Source organism: Pinus tabuliformis, chromosome X, assembly GCF_031772625.1.
Source record: "Pinus tabuliformis cultivar Carrire ecotype Pingquan chromosome X, CPIR1, whole genome shotgun sequence".
NCBI lineage: Eukaryota > Viridiplantae > Streptophyta > Pinopsida > Pinales > Pinaceae > Pinus > Pinus tabuliformis.
The window spans coordinates 456,800,064-456,820,557 of record NC_142308.1 but is presented as its reverse complement, the minus strand read 5'-3'; the positions used below and the strand labels follow the sequence as shown (position 1 = coordinate 456,820,557).

The window sequence follows — 20,494 nt, the reverse complement described above, 5'->3', positions numbered from 1 at the left end:
CCCAGATTTTGTAAATACTTTTCTATAAAAATCAACCATGATAATATCTACTAAATTTAAAGAATTACATATACAACACATCAACCATAATCAAATCTACCTATTTAAAGAAATACATATACAACATTTCATCGTTTCCTCATTGTTCACATATACCTATTCAAGGAATTACATATACAACACTACCTCATTGTTCACATACCGTGAATACTTCTGCAAGACATTTAATCTACCCATTCAAAAAAAAATTACATATAAACTAGAATTTTGATTTTTAAAAGTTCAAATATTTGAATCCTCCGGTCTCCTCAAACATTACAAATGAATGCATTACAGTAACAGTGTTACTGCATACAAATCAAATTTCCAATCCTGTCTCCTCAAACATCAGCATTACAGTGTTTACAAATCAAATTTCCAATTTTAACCAGCAGACCCCTCTCAATGTCTACCCAATGAAATCAAAAGTGAATGCATTCCCTAAATCTATTACCAGAGAATTCAAAAGAGAATCCAGTCACAACAATGCAAACCAAATTATGTCCTCACAGACCAAGAAAAATGCAAGCAAAATCAATCAAAACTGCTTTGGTGACTTCCGTTAATAATAATAAGGCCGATAGCGTATGGGGCGCCTGTATCTTGGCATCTTCCCATACCCATAAAGTGGAGGGGGAGCGTAATAATAAGGCCGAGCATAGGGATTGAACCTTCGACCACGATAACGGTGCTGCCCCATTCCTGGAACATTTGTCCTTTTCGCTGTAATCTTCAGCTGGTGATTATGAAGTTCAGAATTATTCAGACGAAGTGCATTTTGAACAGAGACAGCGTCCAGAAATTCAACATAAGCAAACCCTTTTGGCTGACCAAACTTGTCAGTTTTAATAGTAACCCTGTTAACTGTCCCACATGACTGAAAATGATGTAAAATTTCTCTACTGACAGCCCAAAGATCATCAATACCAAATATTTCACTAACAAAACTTAATATGATATATTATGTAAGATGACATACCTTGACTAACAGCGGAAGATGTAATGGCTGCCATCTTCTGTCTTCTCTCTCCTGACAGCTGCTACTCTTCTTCTCAGAATTCGGTTTCTCTCCTCTTGCCCTCACTTCCTTTATGTGTTTCTTGATGGAGAAGAATACAACTCTTGTGTGTGGGAGAGAGAGGACCCAATCCTTTATATATTATTTAACTCTAATCTGGTACGTCCATCATATACCAATTCAACGCTTAAGATCTAATGCTTTAGATTAGAAACTGCTTTAGGATAAAATCTAAATGCTTTAAGATTAGATCGGGTCACATTAAGATTAGAAACTGCTTTAACGTTAAAAAGCAATGAGCCTTTTGCTGTTTCTAATAGCAGTTTCTAACATTCTCCCACTTGACCCGACTATTCATAATATTAAGTGTTGAACATCATACTATGATAAATTGCTGAGAGTTATGGCGGTTGTGCATTATTAATTCAATGCATTCCCTTCCATATACTACAATACCAGCAATCCATCAATTCATACTCATAATTTATATAAAACAGCATAATGGTCCACATAATGTCTTATATCATAATGATTAAACATAATATCTTTATAAGACTCTTTCTTGTTTAAAATTCCATAAAATACGTACTACTACATTAAAACAAGAAACACATGATTGTATATCAGAAACACATAAAAGAGCTCAGAATGTCACACATCAATTATTATTAATACAACCAAGACCCATTCTTTGAACATGTTCCTTAAATTGTCTTGGTTGTAACCCTTTCGTCAAAGGGTCTGTAATCATAAGTTCTGTCCTGATGTGCATGATTGACATTCTTTGTTTCTGAACCTCATCTTTCACAACAAGATACTTCAGTTCTATATGTTTGGCACCTTTAGAGTACTTGTCGTTCTTTGAGAAAAATACTGCTGCAGAGTTATCACAATAAATTTTCAGCGGCTTGCTAATGGTGTCGACAACCGCAAGTCCTGAAATAAAGTTCCGCAACCATAATGCATGAATTGTGGCTTCAAAACATGCCACAAATTCTGCCTCCATGATATGGCACCTTGAGCAAACATAAACAGGTAACCAAAAGTCGATTTTCTAGTATCGATGCATCCAGCAAAATCTGAATCGCTATATCCAATCACTTCCGATTCATTGGATGAGCATGTAATCTTTCGTTGAGAGAAATTCCTTAGTCTCATGCAATATACTTAAATTATTTGCAGCAAGCAAGACGTCATCAACATAAAGGACCAGATAAATAAACTTGCTCCCACTGATCTTTCGGTATATACAGTGATCAACCGTATTTTCCTTAAAACCAAAAGATGTAATAATGGTATTGAACTTAATATACCACTGCCGGGATGCTTGTTTAAGCCCATATATTGACTTCTTAAGTTTACACACCAATTGTTCTTTACTTTCTACAGAAAAACCCTCAGGTTGATCCATATAAACATCCTCATCAATATCTCCATTCAGAAAAGCTGTTTTCACATCCATTTGATGCAACTCCAAATCATAATGAGCTACTAATGTCATTATTATTCTTAGTGAGTCCTTTTTCGAAACAGGAGAAAATGTCTCCTTGTAATCAACACCATCTTTCTGAGTGTAACCCTTAGCAACAAGTCTAGCTTTATACCGTTCGATATTACCACTAGAGTCGTGTTTGGTTTTAAAAACCCATTTGCTTCCGACTCTTTTACAGCCATGTGGTAACTCAACGAGATCCCAAACTTCATTCTGTTGCATGGATTTCAGTTCTTCTTTCATGGCATTAATCCATTCCTTTGACTCTTTACTTTCTACAGCATGTGAAAACGAAACTGGATCCTTATTGATTCCAATATCATAATCTAATTCTTGCATATAAACCACATAATCATTAGAAATAGCTGACCTACGATTTCTTTGAGGTATTCTTAATGCTACTTGTTGTGGTTCATGCATATCAGCATTATGTAAGTCATTTCCTTCAGGAAGTACTTCTTCATTTATATGTTGTTCATTATCATCATGCTGTTATACAACAGCTGGAACAACATTTGGAGTAATAGTAGATGGAGGAACTATTCTAGGTAATGTAACATTTACCCTTGTTTCTTTATTTCTACTATTTCTCTTCTAGTACTCCCACTGACTTCACCATTCTCATGAATCTTGCATTACCAGTTTCTAATTGCCTCTCAACTTCATTTACAAACGTCTCAAGGACATTCACAGATTGAGATTTTTCATGAAGCAAATAGACATAACCATAACGGGAAAATCGTCAATAAAAGTGATGAAATACTTTTCTCCATTAAAGGCTGGAGTGTCCATAGGTCCGCAAATATCAGTGTGTATTAGTTCAAGAAGTTGGCTGCTTCTAGTGGCTCCTTTCTTATTATGTTATTATGTTTGGTTTGTTTACCTTTAATACCATCCACACATAATTCTAGATCACTAAAGTCCAAATTTGACAAAATTTCATTACTTACTAATCTCATCATTCTTTCTTTGGATATATGACCTAGTCGTTTATGCCACAAGAAAGCAGAATTTTCATTCAACATGCTACGTTTTCATCCAACATTATTTACTACATTCAACAAGGAATTCGCATAAGTGTCATTCAGTTTCAATTTATATAAACCATCAATTAGAATACCAGAACCAACATTATCAGCAAAAACAACCAGATCCATTCATACATCTAAAACCAGAAATATCCAATTTACTTGCGGAAATAAGGTTTCTAGATAATGAAGGTACATAAAGGGTACTGTATAAGTTTAATACATATCCACTTTCTAGAATTAGACGATAAGTCTCTTTTTACAGACACGACATTGAACACCCTTTAGTTCCTTCTTTTCCTCATCCTGCCCATTCTTAGCAGGTGCCTTTTCCTTCTTGAAATGACTTGATTTTCCTTTCTTTTCTTTACCAGCTTTATTACTCACAAAACTTACTGAGTGATTCACTTGATTTTTCAAACGTCCTTCTTCCTAAACAAGTCTACTGGCCAATTCATTAACATTCCACTTATCCTTTATAGTGTTATAGTTAATCTGAAAAGGTCCATATTCAGAAGGTAGCAATTTCAGGATGAACTGGACAAGAAAGGAATCCTCTACTGTAAGTCCCAGGGAGTTTAACCTTGCTGCAATATTAGTCATCTCTATAATGTGCTTTTGCATAGTTCGCGACCCATCAAACTTCATGGTCGTGAGTTCTGCCATAAGAGTACCAGCGAGTGACTTATCAGCTGAACGAAAACGCTCTTCCACAGACTGCATATATTCCTTAGCACTTTCTGTTTGTGGAATTGTTGACTTGATGTTGTTAGCAACAGTTATCTTAATAAACATAAGGCTCAATCTGTTACTGCGTTCCCATGCTTTATGGTGTGATTTTTCTGCCTCAGTACTATCTCTTGTAAGAGCAACAGACTTATCCACAAGGAGTGCCACGTCAAGATCCTGTATACCTAAATGGAAATTGACTTGTTCTTTCCATTCAGAAAAATTAGCACCAGTGAACAATGTAACAGATGAAGCATGTGTATTCATGGTAACTCCTGCAAATAAAAATTGAAATATCTATAAGCTCATAACTAACGCGATTCAGATGTAGACATAATAGTATAATATAGCACTCCTTTGGGTAGATACTATCTTATACTTAACATAATTAAATACCAAAACATAAGCAGGTAATAAATATATTCAATCAAATAGAACTGACATCTTTGGATGATCAATATTTATTTAATCAAAATATCTATTAAACCTCATCATGTCAACTAGTTATAGAACAAGACTTTCCTTTGGGTAAGTTCTCAGGTTCTATCATTAGTGACGCCAGTTTTAATTGGTATTTTTATAACTGGCAATTTCTATCAATAATCATTATGTCACTTATGCACTAAATGATTATTCTGATTTTGACCACTTTGGTGATTAACAAAATCATAAATCTCATGTGCATAAATGATTTATAACACATACTTGATGCGAAACAATCAGTCACAGAACAATTACTATAGAGATCCATCATTATATGGATCCATCATTATATGGCAAAACAATCAAACGTCAATAACTTCTATTATCAACGCAATTACTCTGTGGAAAAAATAAATTTCCAACACATTATTCTATAGAGCATGTTCTTGTACAAAATATATAATGGATTATATCAAGATATTTATATGCTGTTATTGATTCCACTATGGGCCAAAATCTTACGCCTCAAGCTAGCAGCAACCAAAACCTTGATTTTTTACCACTCAACCACCACGGAACAACTTAGAGTTTCGCAGATTCCATTACAGCAAATACAAAATGATGAAAAAATCACAATACGGCGGTTGAGACAGGACGGCAAGTAATAACGATGGTCACGATGAATTTATTCACCATATCGACCCCATATCGCATTACTTTAGCTTTAGTATTATTGTTTGGGTGGGCATAGAATTCAATACAATCAATACCCTTATGTGATTATAGTATACATTTCGATATTGAGGGGATTCATAGTTATTCTCCAGAGAAGCCCAAATTTCAAACATTGCCAAAAGTGCATAAATCTTGCCCTAAAATCCAAAAAACGTTCTAAGAATTCAGTCTTTCACATTGTTTGGGGAAAATCTTGTTATAAAGTATGGTTTGCATACACGATATGCTATGGCTAGGTAAACCTTTAGCTTGAAACCAATCTAGCAGCTCCTGTAAAGTCAAATTACCCTCAATTACCCACCGGTCCCAAAGAAACCGGCTTTGGTCTCAGCGCTTTGAGTTATCGTTATCCACGTAAATCTACTCTGCCCTGCGGGCATGGAACTAGCATATACGACAGACGTTTTTCCCATCAGGTTCAGCGCAAGGGGAAAATGTAAAGGACGTATGTGCTCCATGGGACCAGGGTTTAAGAGTATTTAATTTTGAAAACGAATGACGAAAACGAATACACCATCTTGTGAATAATATATACATACGCGGCAACATTCCAGATTCATGAAAACAGGATCGGACGAGCCAATTTTGGGTTCAAGACAAACCTCTAAGTGGGGTTCCATGGCTTTCAATAATACGAACTGAGTCTTAATCTTAATCTACGGATCAAAAGTTACATGCGCAGGACTTACACAGTATACACTGCCGGAGTATAGAATTTAAATAGCCGGAACCGGTGAGAAAGCATAGAATTTAACTAACGTGAAGCGCTTGATTAACAGTATACGAAGACCAATTGCAATCATAGGAAATATTCAGTTATTGATTGTAGCTCCGATACCAAATGTAAAATTTCTCTACTGACAGCCCAAAGATCATCAATACCAAATATTTCACTAACAAAACTTAATATGATCTATTATGTAAGATGACATACCTTGACTAACAGCGGAAGATGTAATGGCTACCATCTTCTGTCTTCTGTCTCCTGACAGCTGCTACTCTTCTTCTCAGAATTTGGTTTCTCTCCTCTTGCCCTCACTTCCTTTATGTGTTTCTTGATGGAGAAGAATACAACTCTTGTGTGTGGGAGAGAGAGGACCCAATCCTTTATATATTATTTAACTCTAATCTAGTACGTCAATCATATACCAATTCAACGCTTAAGATCTAATGCTTTAGATTAGAAACTGCTTTAGGATAAAATCTAAATGCTTTAAGATTAGATCGGGTCACATTAAGATTAGAAACTGCTTTAACGTTAAAAAGCAATGAGCCTTTTGCTGTTTCTAATAGCAGTTTCTAACAAATGATGCTGCACTTCCTCTGGACTGCAAGAGTAATCAACATTTCCAACAAAAATAGAGTGAGAATCCACTTCTTCTCTGCTCGCTTGATCCGCAAGAGCTGAAGTAGCAGGGTTTGGCGCGGCGGGGATCTGCATTTCCTGAGCGACCTTGCCCTGCATTTCTCTGAGGGCGGCTGCCTCTTCCTCAATTTCCTGTAGCCTTTTCCTCGTCACATCGAACTCTTTCTCACTAATGCCCATTTCAGTGTCTTCTGGTTCATACTCTGGAATTTCGGTGTCTTCTGGTTCATACTCTGGAATTGCCCCGCCATACACATTATGCTCCTCCATTACTAGCATGTCTCAGGTAACTTTGTTGTGTGCAGGTCTTTCTACAATATGGAGATGAGTTTATATAGTTTTAATGAACACCACTAATGGAAGTATTTGTTTGCCACGGTAACTTTGTGTTGTGCAGGTCTTTCTAGAATATGGAGCTGGGTTTATATTAAAGGAAGTATTTGTTTGCTAAGGCCGACATGGATGGATGGAAATTTATTCCACTTAAATGCCGTGTGATTTGTCAATGTGGACCTCCTGGTGGTGTCTTTTTGGTCTCGCTTTCTGTAGAGCGGTTTTTCTGGGCTGATGGGACAATGGATGTTATCTTTTTTAACCTGGTTTCCAATTTCAGTAAGATATTTTCAGTTCTTTCACTTTATTATTCCAATAAATTTTCAAATTACTCCAATAAATTACTCATTCACCATATATATAAAGTGTGTATTCTAATATAGAGTAAAATACCCAAACTAGTAACTTGGAATACCGATTTGATAACCAGATTAAAAAATATCTAACATGAATACATAAAATAAAGAAATGCAGACTTCTACTCTTTTAAAATATCAAAATTAATTAAATTAATAACAAAAAAAAAGCAATAAAAGACATTGATAACCAAATAAATAAAATACCTAAAATGAATACATAAAATAAAGAAATGCGGACTTCTACTCCTTTAAAATATCAAAATGAATTAGACTAGCATTTGCACCAGATGCTGCAAAGAAACGTCGTAAGTCAGTATTGTATATGGAAGAAGAGCATAGATGAAAAAAAATGAGATATGTTAGGTGATCTAACTATTGCCAAATTTGAAAGAAATCCTAATGTTAAATGTAATACACACCAATTTACCAATTTTTGTTATTGCAAGGAGGTTGATCTCATTCTCCTTAGAGAAGAAATCCACTACTTTCAGTGCAGTTATGATCTCTACCAACACCACCCCGAAGTTGTAAACATCACTCTTATCAGTGAGGTGGCAATTCTCATGATACAAGGGATATAGATAATTGAAAGTGCCCTGAGGTGCACTGGAAATGTGTGAGGCTTCTGTTTGAACAATCCTGCACAACTCAAAATCTGCAACCTTAGCATTGAAACCATAATGAAACATAATGTTGCTTGATTTCACGTCCCTGTGATTAATTGGAGGATTTAGGCTTGAGTGAAGGTAAGCAAAAGCGTGAGCAGTTTCTGTGGCCACTCATACTCTTGCCCTCCATGAAAGGCCTTTTCTTATTTCCTTATGTAAACGCTGATAGAGTGTGCCATTGGGTATAAATTTATAGACAAGAATGGGTTCATTGTTTTGAAGGAAACAGCTTAAGAGTCTAACCAGATTTAGGTGATGTACAGTTGACAGAAGCCTGACTTCGTTGAAGACCTATTCCATTCACTAAGTATCTTTATGCCTTATCTTTTGTTTTCCCTGAAGCTTTCCTGCATAGACTATGCCAAAGCCTCATGTACCCAATCTTAGTTCACTGAAGAAGATTTTTGTGGCTATTTCCATTTGTTTGTATGTGTAGATTGGAATATTTTGTGGACCTCCCTGGACAGACATGAACCGTTTGAGGCTTCTCCTTGTCTTCAATCCACCACGATACCTTTAGTAACAACAATAGAGAAGGATAACATGCTCAGGAACTACAAAACCTCTATCTGCGTCTACATCATGATCATATTCTAATATTGAATTTCTCATCCCTAGGCAAGTGACCTCTGTATCCACTTTATTTTCTGATTTTTCCACTTTTCTTGTCAAGTATGTAAGTTTGGAGAGCTTTGAAAGATCATCCACACTCATTGCACAAATAGACTCCATTAATGGCAAGATGAGAGTGTTTAATGAAGTGACTTGAGAAATATTTTTTGGAAGCTCATTTACACTGTATCATGCATCCAATTTCAATTGCTTTAGATTCTTGAGCTTTCCCATTTGACTGGGAAATGAACATTATGCCAAACAAGAACTAAGATTCAAAACTTGAAGGCTAGATAGAGCGCAAAGAATCTTTGGCAAATCAAGAAGTTTGGTGCACCTAGTTGAGTTAAGAAACTTAAGTTGCTGAAGTTGTTGCACTCTGACTAGCTGTGTTCCTATGGATGTGCATGATAAATCCAAAACCTTTAGAGACTTGATGTTTGAGAAAAATCCTTTTGAAATCTCTTCCAAATTAGTATTAGAGGCCAACACCAAGCTCTCAAACTTCAAACATTTCAAATAAGTTAGAAGACCCTTAATAGCATTATGGCCAACTGATATCCAGTTGTAATCCCTTATATCTCTTTCACCGGGAAAGTTCTGCAACTTTTGACCTACTAAAAAAAACATTTCTCCTAGTTGCCTATGTAAATCGCCATGCCACAGAGAGCTTCATGAATCTTTAAATACTCCACAGTTGATAGTCATCATCAACAATATATTCCACACACTCCAACAGGCACCTACTTTCTAGTTCTTTTATGTGATGTCACTCGACATCCACTAAATAAGGCATTCATGCCCCGTTGAGAAACTCTTCATTGTCCCACATTTGGACCAACGTCTGCATAAGAATTTATTTATCTCTAAGAAATTCTGCACAATTTAGAAAACATTTCTCTGGGTGGGGATCAGACAAACTATTAAAAATCCATCATAAAGGTTGATAAAGTTGTGTGTCAATGTTCATCTCGCTCCTTTTGAAGGAAATACCAAATAAGGCATCCTTGCCCCGTTGAAAAACTCTCCAGTGCCCCACATTTGCACCAACATCTCCGCAAGAATTTATTTATCTCCAAGAAATTATGCACAATTTAGAAAACAAATTTTTGGGTGGGGATCAGATAGATTATTAAAACTCCATCTTAACACCACCCCGAAGCTGTAAACATCACTCTTATCAGTGATGTGGTAATTCTCATTATACAGGGGATCTAGATAACCAAAAGTACCCTGAGGTGCACTAGAAATGTGTGAGGCTTCTGTTTGAACAATCCCGCACATCCCAAAATCTGCAACCTTGGCATTGAAACCATAATCAAGCATAATGTTACTTGATTTCATGTCCCTATGATAAATTGGAGGATTTAGGCCTCAATGAAGGTAAGAAAGAACGCAAGTAGTTTCTGCGGTCACTGATACTTTTTCCCTCCATGAAAGGCCTTTTCCTATTTCCTTATGCAAACGCTGATAGCGTGTGCCATTGGGCATAAATTTATAGACAAGAATGGGTTCATTGTTTTGAAGGCAACAACCTAATATTCTAACCAGATTTGGGTGATATACAATGGATAGAAGCCTGATTTCGTTGAGGACCTATTCCATTCACTGAGTATCTTTATGCCTTATCTTCTTCACTGCAACAATATGTTTTCCCTGAAGATTTCTTGCATAGATTGTGTCGAAACCTCTTGTACCCAATCTCAATTCACTAGAGAAGATTTTTGTGGCTATTTCCATTTGTGTGTAGGTGTAGACTGGAATATTTAGTGGACCTCCCTAGACAGACATCAACCATTTGTGGCTTCTCCTTGTCTTCAATGCACCACGATACCATTCATAACAACAATAGAGAAGGATAACATGCTCAGGTGCTACACAACCTCTATCTACATCTGCATCATGGTCATATTCTAATATTGAATTTCTCATCTCTAACCAAGTTAACTCTGTATCCACTTTATTTTCTGATTTTACCACTTTTGTGGTCAACTACATAAGATTGGAGAGCTTTGAAAGATCCTCCACACTCATTGCACAAATAGACTCCATTAATGGCAAGATGAGAGTGTTTAATGAAGTGACTTGAGAAATATTTTTTGGGTGCTCATTTAGGCTATAGCATGCATCCAATTTCAGTTGCTTTAGATTCTTGAGATTTCCCATTTGACTGGGAAATGAACGCTATGTCAAACAAGAACTAAGATTCAAAACTAGAAGGCTAGATAGAGTGCAAAGAATCTCCGGCAAATCAACAAGTTTGGTGCACCTGGCCGAGTTAAGAAACTTAAGCTGCTGAAGTTATTGAACTGTGACTGGCTATGTTCCTATGGATGTGCATGATAAATCCAAAACCTTCAGAGACTTGATGTCTGAGAAAAATCCTTTTGAAATCTCTTCCAAATTAGCATTAGAGGCCAATACCAAGCTCTCAAACTTTGAACATTTCAAATAAGGTAGAAGATCCTTAATAGCATTATGGCCAACTGATATCGGGCTGCAATCCCTTGTATCTCTTTCACGGGGAAAGTTCTGAAACTTTTGACCTGCTAAAAAAGCATTTCTCCTGGCTGCCTATGTAAATCGCCATGTCACAGAGAGCTTCATGAATCTTTAAATACTCCACAGTATGATAGTCATCATCAACAATATATTCCACACACTCCAGTAGGCACCTATTTACCAGTTCTTTTATGCGATCTTGCCCAACATCCACCAAATAAGCAAGAACGCAAGCAGTTTCTATGACCACTGATACTCTTGCCCTCCGTGAAAGGCCTTTTCCTATTTCCTTATGTAAATGATGATATAGTGTGTCATTGGGCATAAATTTATAGACAAGAATGGGTTCATTGTTTTGAAGGCAACAACCTAATAGTCTAACTAGATTTGGGTGTACAATTTACAGAAGCCTAATTTCATTGAAAACCTATTCCATTCACTGAGTATATTTATGTCTTATCTTCTTCACTGTAACAATATGTCTTCCTTGAAGCTTTCCTACATAGAATGTGTTGAAACCTCTTGTACCCAATCTCAATTCACTGAAGAAGATTTTTGTGGCTATTTCCATTTGTCTTTAGGTGTAGACTGGAATACTTAGTGGACCTCCCTGGACAAACATTAACCGTTTGAGGCTTCTCCTTGTCTTCAATGCACCACGATACCTTTGGTAACAACAGTAGATAAGGATAACATGCTCAAGTGCTACACAATCTCTATCTTCATCTGCATCATGATCATATCTAATATTGAATTTCTCATCTCCAACCAAGTGACCTTTGTATCCACTTTATTTTCTAATTTTACCACTTTTGTGGTCAACTATGTAAGATTGGAGAGGTTTGAAAGATACTCCACACTCATTGCACAAATAGACTCCATTAAGGGCAAGATGAGAGTGTTTAATGAAGTGACTTGAGAAATATTTTTTGGAAGCTCATCTAGACTATAGCATGCATCCAATTTGAGTTGCTTTAGATTCTTGAGCTTTCCCATTTGATTCGGAGATGAACGTTATGCCAAACAAGAACTAAGATTCAAAACTTGAAGGTTAGATAGAGTGCAAAGAAACTACTTACCAGTTCTTTTATGTGATGTCGCCGAGCATCCACAATTTTAATTTACAATATTAACTAAATTCTATAACTCATTTTAACATTAAAAATTTACAGCTATAATTGAAATGTATTCTTGATTTTAAGTCAAAAAAAGATAAGAGGTACAATATATTGAAATAAATTAAATTAAAATTAAAATTTATATTTGAATTAATTAATAAATATTAGTTTATTTTATTTAATTAATTAATTTGATTATTTTCTAACTCGAAACATAGATTGAATAAAAAATCAAGTGGAAATAGGCATAGGGTCACAAAACGCCCCAAAGTAGTGTGTTGTAATCTAATATTCACGAAAGGTCCTTTATCCTAGAAAAATATATATATTATTAAAAAATATTGTATCTATATTATCATTATTAGTTTTTGTTAATTATTTACATGTACATAATTACAATTTCAAACTTTTTTATTATTTCATATTATATATTACATCCACTGAGTAATATAAACATAAATAAAGATACAAATTAAAATTATAAAAAATAAAAAGTTATAGTTTTTAAATAAATTTTAACTAAAAAATAAATAATATTTTAATAATTTGTTTATTATTTTATATTAACATTAAAGAATTTACAGCGTTAATTAAATAAATTGTATAATTGATTTAAGCGATTTTTTTTTGTAAATTTAGAAATACCTTATAGTCTAGTAAAAGAATTCAACATACACACAAAAAATACCACTTACATACCTAAAAATTGCATGTTACAATATTTCAAGTATTTAATATTATTTAATGAAGAAATAAATAATATTTAATATTCTATTGAATAAACACATCTTCAAATAAAATTAACTTTCTTAAAAATTAAATGAGATATATGCTAAAGACAATTGCATTATCTGGATTGTCATAGTTTAAAATGAGACAATTGCATTATGTGATTGACATAGTTAAAAATTCAAAACGTGATTTGTAGTTTTTTGGTATAAATTTTGGTTGAATTTTTTGAAAATAAGGTAAGTAAATGCACTCAAATATTTTAGGGTGCTAAATCTATATAGTAGTGAAAAAGGCATTTTAAAGAACAAAAAATATTGTTTGAATAAAATTTGTTTTTATTGAATTCCTAAAATGGACGTCCTATATCTCTAGAAATTATAGATAAACATCATTATAACTACTTTTTAATAAACAACACTATCTAATTTCAAAAAATAAATTTTTAATAACTGTCAAGAGGTGCCCAATATGGTAGAGATGTTGTAATGTAATATTTAACATTTTGACTAAGTCAAATTACATAAAAATAAAAATAAAAATAAAATAAAATAAAATAACTAAAAAGATTAATGTAATGTAAGTATTTTAACTTGGTCAAAATAAAATAAAAATAAAAATAACCCTATAAAAATAAAAATAAAAATGGCCCATGGTATTAAAAACCCTTGGTATTGATACATGGTATTCATGTGGAATTTAGCCTATTTAAAGGGAGAAATTGATCCATATTAACTCTAGATCTACCATGCCTTGATAGAAAAAACTCTTTAAGAGTGAAAATATATTTGATCTCTTTCTAAGCTCTTGGTAGATAGAAAATTAAGATGGATCTATGCTTATCAATTCAAATAAAAAGTGCACAAGATACATTAAGAACCATATTTGAGAAGAGTTGGGTCAATTTACGAAGTGAGAAAAGCTAATTGAGTTAGGATTTTTGTCTTTAAGAACTAGACAAAATCCACATAATAAACTACTTGAGCTTATGCTGTACAATATTTTATGGCAGTAGAAAGATGGGAAGGTTTTTATGTTTAGAATTGAACAGAATTCAAATGACAGGAGCATATGTTGTACAGAATAAACTACTTGAGCTTATGTTGTACAATATTTTATGGCGGTAGAAAGATGGGAAGATTTTTATGTTTAGAACTTAACAGAATTCAAATGACTCGAGTATATGTTGTACAAAATATCTTGGCCACAAGAAGTAGGAAGCTCTACTACTGGAAATGCATTATGTTTTTTTACTTTTACATTAAAGATCGAGTGTTGTACTTATACTCCAAATTGATTACACATTGCCGTTCTGGTGTTATGGTAGTGCAGCTTCAGGTCGGCGAGTCCTATTTCCAACACTATAGCATATTTATGACGCTCTGACATGCGCCGGAGATAGTCCCTTATAACACGCGCCCGGATGACTATAGGAAAAAAGAAAAAACTGCGCGTTATAAAGGGCTATCTCCGGCGCATGTCAGGCGTCATAAATATGCTATAGTGTTGGAAATAGCTCTTGTCGCTTCAGGTCGGGCCATTAACTTAGTTGTACGTGGATGGTTCTCGATGCCACATGTTGTCTGTGATAGTATCGAGACAACATACATGACATCCACCTAGAAAAATCTCCACGGTTGATTTCTCTGATATTGATCTGACCGTTAGGGTAACTAACCACCCAATTCCCCACCGGAGTCACTCATTTGCAGCTAGTCAATTTGGAGGAGGTTCCACAGTTGTCGAGGGTTTGCAGGTTTCTTGGGTGTTTACAGGGCTTTACCAGTTATCGCCTCCAGTTAAGTTTAACCTCTTGTAGTTTTTATATCCCTTTTTATTGCGAGTTGTCATGGCTGAAAGTCTTCTTTGGTTTCTTTTGTGTATTACAGTTTATTATTTTTTTTCTAAACTGTTACTTCCTTTTAACCATGCTCATCTTGCGTCCTTTCCATGTCAGGACTCACGCCAGGATTAGTTCAAAGGTTGGGGTTATGGAATGAGTTTGTTTGGCCTACAACCAGGGGTCTTTTTCCCAACACTGCTCTGTTGCAGCCAACACCTCGTTTCTCAAGTAACTTCCTGTCCCACTTCTTGGTTTTTCTTGACACATATATTTCCAATTTTTTGTCTGAGACTCAAGTGGGTTCTGAACTAAATCCACCGTGTCCTTGTGGGGTTAAGATCTTGTTCAACACTCTAACTTTAGGTATCTTCTTTTCTTTCATGTTAGGTGCAGTCAATCTCCAGCCTAGCTCCTCGACTAAATGTGGCATAATACTTTGCACAGAACCAGGTTCTCCAATAAATTTTCGTGTTGTTCTTTCTTACAGGAATCTTCGCGTTTGCATTTTTAAGGCTGTCTCTATGCATCCCTTTCCCGCCGTGCTACCTGGGATGTAAGGCGAATTGAAACAACCGTGACTATATATGTTATTGTCATTGTGAATATAATAGGGTCAAATGTGCCATTTTCTATTGAGAGTGTCTAAGAGCAGTTTAAAGCTCTCTTCAGGGTTTTATTGAAACCCTTTGCAACATCGTTATTCATGGATATTTACTTGTACGCACTGAATGATGGAATAATTATAATTTTTTTTTTGAAATATAATCATCTGGGGTTAGCTAGAATCTCTCTTGAAGCATTATCTTTGGCCAGAATATGTTCGGTTTCTTCCTCTTATAAGCTTTGCAAGCAATTTACTCTTTGGTTTCGTTTTTTTGTTTGTTAATGATATCACAATGCAGAGTTCTTATCCTTGTTTCTCTGGTTAAATCTTCAAAGAAGATGAAACTGATAGTATTAGGATACAGTTAATTTAAGTTCTTCTAAGTTTTATTTAAAATAAAGTCTCTATAACTTGCAGTTGCATATATTCCATTCTGACAAAGAAACAATTTTTTTTCTTTTACTCTGCCTCAGATACTGAGCATTCTCCATTTCCTAAATGAGACTACTCATCTCACTTGCTAATTGAACATAAAATTTCCAGAACAGCCAAGGACAAATCTGGAAAATTGTCTGAGGATAGTTTCTTTTTGTTTTGGTTCCCATTAACACGTATCCTGACCTCTTTATGCTAGCTACAATTATTCATTTAATATTATCCTTTTTTTTTTTAGCAAAAGGCACCAGCAGGGTAGTTGTTAACCCATGCTCATTAATTGAGTTCAGTTCTTTCTTTCTGGCCATTACAGACTTCTTATGGTTCTTTGATCTTAGGTTTATCAACCCACTAAGGTTTCTTCTCGATAGAAATAAAACCATATGTTCCAATTATTTCTAGAGTGAAATTACAGATTTCTCCTATAATTCTTTCTGCATAGACCATTAATAAATTTCCATAGGTCATTCACAATGTAAAATACTTCTCTAAATACATACTTGCATAGTAGTTAAATGGATCTAGGTTGGTTTTATTATTAATGATAATTATAACTATTAATTTTGTATTTTATATTTTATTTTTATTTTTATATAATTTGACCAGGTTAAAATGTTTTATTCATAATTATCATTATTAATTTCTTTATTTTATTTTATTTTGATGGAGACAAAATGTTTACAAAGCATTATGACATCTCTACATATTGGGTTGGAGAGAGTCCCTCTAGGAAATTATTTTTAACATTTTATTATTTTTTAATTGAGCCCACATGTAAATGTTTTTTTTCAGAGAAAAAAGCTATATGGATTATATTAAGATGATATAATTATCAGGATTTACATATAGAAGATGGGCGACAGCCAATATTGCCAAAAACATTTGTGCAAATCGTTGAGCATGGGAAGGACATATTCCCAAAATGTTCAGAAGGCGCAAGATCGAAGGGATATCAACAATGTTCAGAAAGGTCGCATATGAACACATGCTGAAGAGATGCTGAAATGTAAACAGAAGTATAACAGAGAGATGCTGAAATGTAACCAGAAATATGACAGAGACAACATATAAGAAGACAAGAGGCGGACAGTTAGTCCGATGGCATGGTTCCCGAAATCGAGGGCAAAATGGAGTCCAGTGGCAAGCAGCAACCCTGAAAAACACGTCCATTTCTCCATTTCCAGATGTGCCAGCAGGAAAGAATGAAGAGGGCATGCCATTTTGGGCATTGAGAGGCCCACCACAAAAATGCTTCCTGTACAGAGGAGAACAGGCGGTGAGGAAAACCATAAATTAGGGAGAGCTCATACCAGATTGCAGAGGCGGCAGCACATTGAAAGAACATGTGATTGTTGGTTTCTACTTCGGCCAGACAGAGTTGACATCTTCCAGGACCGTGCCAACCTTTCTTTTGGAGAACTTCCCAGGAGAGGTTCCGGTTGGAGAATAGAAGCCAAGAAAAAAGGATAGATTTGAGGGGGCAGGGAGCTTTCCAGAGCTTGACGGGGAAAAGGGAGGGGAGGGGAGGGAGATCAGATGATAGGACAGAGTATATGAATCGGACAGAGATGGGGTGGATTTTGGTTTTAGGGGACCAGATCAGTTCATCCTTCGTGCCCAGTTGAAGGATCCCCCGGTGAGAGAAAGCGTTGGTGAATGTGGACCAGTGAGGGCGGAGAGGAGGGGGGATGCCTAATTGAAGGTCGCTTTTCCAGATGGGTTCCAGAGAGGACCAAGAGTCTATTAGATCGAACCAGGTGAAGTGGCCCTTTGTGTGGAAGAAGGAAAGTAAACCCTGAGGAATCTTGGACTCTAAGTTGTATAGGGTAGGATCAAAACCAATGAGGACAGACGAGCCAGAGAAAATTGTCCATTTTAAATTCTTCAAAAAAAACGATTGGATCTTTCTGAAACTGCACCAAATGGGGGAGCCATTCCTGATGCCGAGGGAAGACCTTCTGAGCCAGAATGCCATGTTCCTACCTTTTAGATATCTTTGCTTGATAAGAGAGCTCCACGGACTGTTCCCGAATATACCCCTGTGTAGAGATTTGCAAATGAGCGCCCTTCCAAATAGCTTCATGTTTAGAAGGCCCCATCCACCATTCTTTTTCGGTCTAGAGATAAGATCCATTCTCGCGAGATGAAATTTTGTTTGGTAGGAACGACCACCCCACAAAAAGTTAGCAGCGATGGAAGTCATTTTCTTGGTGACAGAGGCCGGAAGAAAGAAGAGGTGGCCCCAATAGACCGCAAGTTGGGAGAGCACCGCCTGAACCAAAATGAATCTGCCAGCAAGAGACAGAAAGCGCATTTCCCATCTAGAGATCTTGGTGTAGAAGCGCTCAATCAGCCAGAGCCAGTCCTGGCAGCGGTATCCCTTCGCTTTAAGGCGAAATCCCAAATATGAGAACCCATCCTTAATGAGAGCGAGATTAACACGAAAGCGATCTGCGATCCAATGTGCTATTGCAGAGTTTGATTCATTGTGATATAGCACTGATTTCCCATTATTAATCTTGAGACCTGTGGCGGATTGAAACTTCTGAAAGAGCACGTAGAGACAAACCCAAGAAGATTTGCACAGCATAGCAAAGATTAAAATATCATCAACGAAGAAGTTGTGGGAGAGAGAGATGTCCTTGCATATCTTGACTGGTTTACATCTGCCGAGAGCAACAGCATGATTGATCTGAGAACTGAGAGTATTCATCACCAAAATAAACAGGATGGGCGAGAGAGGGCAACCCTGGCGGAGCCCTCTCTCAGCATGAAAGAAGGTAGATGGGATTCCATTAATTATAACAGAGAAATGAACAGATTCGACGCATGCCATAATCCAGCTAATAGCCAAAGGCCTTAACCCGATTTTTGCAAGGAGGATTCTGAGGAAGCTCCAGTCGACGCAATCAAATGCCTTTTGAAGATCAATCTTGAAAGCCGCGGCATCAATATTCTTGGTGCAGATGGAGAAAAGGCATTCCTGTGCCATGGCTACAGCATCTAGAATAAGTCTACCCTTAAGGAAAGCATGTTGTTCCTTTGTTATGAAAGAGTTAAGGGTTTTTTTCATTCTTTCTGCGATTATCTTGGAGATGATCTTGTAAAGAGAGTTGCACAATGCTATTGGCCTGTAGTCCCCAAACGATGTAGATTTATCTTTTTTGGGAATCAATGCAATGAAGGTGGCCGATAGAGCACTATTTATGCTTCCAGAGTGACGAGAGGCATCCACCATATTGAGCAGGTCATTTTTGAAGAGATCATAAAAATGGGCAAAAAATTCAACCGGCCAGCCATCTGGGCCTGGGCTTTTATCTTTTTTGAAGCTCTTGATTGTCTCGGAAAGCTCCTCCTCCGTGATAGGCCTATAGAAATCATCGTTAGCTGCTTCGTCGAACATGACCGGTAAAAGGTCCACAGCCCAAAGCATATCGTTTAGGTGACTGTGTTGCCTTTTGTATTGCTCCTTGAAGAAACGGGTAGCTTCTGCGGAAATATCCTGTTGTGAAAATAGGAGGTCACCATTACCGTCCTCAATTTCCCATATTGCATTCTTTGCTCTGCGCGCATTTGCGAAGTTATGAAAGAATCTGGTGTTCCTGTCCCCTTGCTTGAGCCATGTTGCTCGACTTTTTAACCTCCAAGATGCTTCCTCATTTTTGAGGAGCTCTTGTTTCTTTCTTTCTAGGAGCCTGATTTGAACTTTTTTGTCGAAGGACAGGCCGCTAAGATGAGATGTGGAGGCGAGCAGACTGATTTCGTGGTTGATGTTATGGAGGTCCTGCGAGTCTTTCCGCTTCTTACTGATCTGCCATGACTTGACTTTCTCCCTCAACTTTTGAATTTTATCGCGAAAAGTGTATAAGAAAGCATCCTCGGCTTGGTTGATATTCCTCCAACAGGACTTGATGAATTCGATGAATGATTCATCATGTAGATAGGTGGAATTGAACTTGAAAGAATAGCCCCTTTTGTGCTCGGTGAGCACCCAGTCAAGGAGAATGGGCTTGTGATCCGAGGACAAATCCCCTCCAGTTTTTGCAGTAGGCATTCCCCATCTTTCGATAATGCTGGAGTTTAACAGAAAGCGATCAATTCTTTTAGCTATGTAGGCAGGACCCAGCCTACCATTGTCCCATGTAGGAGTCATTATTTCTGGGATGATGTCGACAAGGTCTCTTTTTAAAAGCTCCATTCTCATTCTGTCTGCCATTCTATCCACGGAAATGCCTTGTCCCCAGCATTCTTCCGATCTAAGGGTCAAGTTGAGATCACCTGCAATAAGCAAAGAATTAATGTCTAGGATTTCCGAGTTGAACAGAGAATCCCAAAAAGAAAGCCTGTTCCTGTAGGGCGCGTAAATATTCAACATATTAAGAATATGTGGTCTTCCTCTGATGGAGGCCGATAAAAGAATTCCAGCGCTGCACTTGTAGGCCTTCGCTTTGACCATGAGCG

General features: G+C 36.4%; 1 long non-coding RNA gene and 1 pseudogene across 1 annotated transcript; one reads left to right on the top strand and one right to left on the bottom strand.

The window, feature by feature from the left end:
* Positions 1–601: 601 nt before the first annotated feature.
* On the bottom strand, positions 602–7,100 carry LOC149140580 (polyadenylate-binding protein 2 pseudogene; annotated as a pseudogene).
* Positions 7,101–14,757: 7,657 nt separating this feature from the next.
* Positions 14,758–15,723, top strand: LOC149140579 (uncharacterized). The gene is made up of 3 exons (XR_016263999.1): positions 14,758–14,949; positions 15,109–15,222; positions 15,382–15,723. It is a non-coding gene; the product is annotated as an uncharacterized LOC149140579 (long non-coding RNA).
* The last annotated feature ends 4,771 nt before the right edge of the window (positions 15,724–20,494 follow it).